Raw genomic sequence first — 2,683 nt, 5'->3', positions numbered from 1 at the left:
TTTATTCTTGTAGACCTAATATTACGACTTTATTCTCGTAATGTTACGACTTTATTCTTGTAGACCTAATATTATGACTTTATTCTTGTAATATTATGACTTTATTCTCGTAATTTCCCCCCCAAAAAATATTTTTTTTCTCTTAGTGTGGCCCTAATACTCCGTCGTAGAGCATTAATCATCCCCATAACTGGAACTAAAAACTAGCTAAAACCAAAAAAAAAAACAGACCAAAATGACATATATAGTACAATATCAGCTATACACCATATACTGTGGCATATATTCATGTCATGTTTATCCACTTACACTTGGCTTTTTTGTGTTCTTGCATCAAACACAGGTGTAAGTCCAGTAGTATGACACTGCTTTTTGGTGCATTTTTCTAATTTTGTGGAGGCTGTTTCAAATAAACAAGCCGACTGTCAAACATCCGAGCTATTGTAACTATTTATTTGATTTATAGTTTAATCAGTTACTATATTTCTATTGACAAAAAAACAAGTTTCTCTCTGTGAGACCTTTTTGTAGAAAACAAAAATGAATTCAATTTTAAAGTAGCACATCAAGTGATTGTTCAAATTTACTCTAAAATCAAAAGCCTTCTCCACTCATTGAGTACATGTGACTAGAATGCTTATAAGAGCTCCCTTCTACTGCTCAACAGCCTGGCTGTGCAAGTACATCCAGTTTGCATACATTAGTCAAAGCAATGATGTGGATTTATGCATCACTTTGATGTGTTTTTGTTTGTAATCCACTCCCTTTCTGTGACGTTAGGGCTTCGGCTGCTGGGAAACTAAAGTTGGAGAGAGGGGTTAATGACACCAGAAGTAAAGCTGGGCTTTGATGAGAATAAGAATGTCTTGTTATGTGAAAGTTGAGGTCAGTTCAGTTGGTACATTGAAATTTAAGGAAAATAGTACCCTGCATCTGGGATTATAGATGGCCCGAGGATTTTGATGAAAAATATCATTGTAAAAACACAGGATTAAGCAAGTAAAACACTTTATCACTCCAACCACAATGCCCTTTGGTTCCAAGCTGCTATTTGTATGTTAGGCTAATTAGCTACGTATTTTTATAAGAGAATAAGATTATTTGTTTCACTGCAACAATCACCTTGCATTGAACTCATTTGAATTTTAAGCAATGTTTATTGCACAAAAATCAAAATCAGGCTGTTGAAAATTAGGTTTTAGTAACAACATTTACAGTACAAAATTTGCAAATAAACCAACTAATAATTAGATTCTGACTTAGTTCATAAGCAAAAATTCAGCTTGACTGTCCCTAACTGTTCATTACTATGTTAATCAATTTAAGAGTGAGAAATGTCTCCAATGTGTCTCCATCTTGTTTATATCACATAGCTCTTTTAGAGTATCCCGAAACCGTTTAATAACCCAGCAATTATGCGACCTCATGAATCTTAAACTGTCAGTCTCCCAGTGCACTATGAAGAAAATTATTACTGCACACTTTCTAAGATTAGCAGTTAATGAGCTTGACAATTTCTAAAGTTTGGAGTGTCGCAAAAATATGACCTAAATTTCATCCTGGGCCATGAATAGTAAAACGGTATCAACTGTAACTGTATGCATATCAACTTTTTAATATACTATAAATATTCATTATAATGTGCTTATGCTTCACCAGCCAGTTTAGGGTACAGTTTCTGTTCCTGAGCAATAGAGAGCATCTTGCAAAGCGGGGAAATGGATTTGAAACAAGGGACACGCCTGCCACTGAACTTTGATGAAACTTCTTGGCTTAGGAGAATGATTTTATTTTTCCTAAGGGGCCATACTGTAAGTGCATACTGAAATACTGTTCAGTCAGCAGTTAAGTGAGGACCCATGTGACCATTCAGCTGCAAAGTGCAAATTACATAAAAGCAGTCTTTAATTGCAGTCATTTGCCCCTGCTAGAACACGGTCACTCCTGCATCTGTCCCGTAACACAGTAATTAATTATGCTGAAATATATTTCAAGCTAAAATATACCATATACTGTATATCAGGGGATTTAACCACACTATTTCCCTAATCCTAACCCAGTGGGTTTAATTTCCTAAACCTGCCTTCATGACGCTTTAGTTGCCGCAAATTTTATGCCTAGAAAATTACTAAAACTCAACATTTTGCGTCCACTAGGTATGTTTAAAAGTATCTGGCAGGTTAGTATAAAATCTTTTAATGATTTTGTTTGAAATAAATTTAATCCAGGCAGCAAGTTTTTGCCAGTTATTCATAAGTCCAATGAAGGATTTAAAGACTTTGTGAGGTTGATTTTATTTTTCTCCCGGATAACGTCAGTCATCTCAAATGTTTCCAGTTTTTCCTTCAATGATCTTGGTTTCACAACAGGCAGATGTAAATACCTGTTCTACATACAATAACATTATGACCACCAGGGTGGTGGTCATAATGTTATGAAGCCCCATACCAACAAACTGCGATGCTCTGTGTTCTGACACCTTTCTATCAGAACCAGCATTAACTTTTTCAGCAGTTTGAGCTACAGTAGCTCTTCTGTTGGATCAGACCACCAGGGTCAGCCTTCACTCCCCATGTGCATCAATGAGCCTTGGCTGCCCATGACCTTGTCTCTGGTTCTTTTCCTTTCTTGACCTCTTTTGATAGGTACTGACCACTGCAGACCGGAACACCCCACAAGAGCT

The sequence above is a fragment of the Morone saxatilis genome, unplaced genomic scaffold (assembly GCF_004916995.1).
Source record: "Morone saxatilis isolate NCDOM2014 unplaced genomic scaffold, NCSU_SB_2.0 Contig2, whole genome shotgun sequence".
Taxonomy (NCBI): Eukaryota; Metazoa; Chordata; class Actinopteri; family Moronidae; genus Morone; species Morone saxatilis.
The sequence above is the reverse complement of the archived record's forward strand: the minus strand, read 5'-3'. Positions refer to the sequence as shown.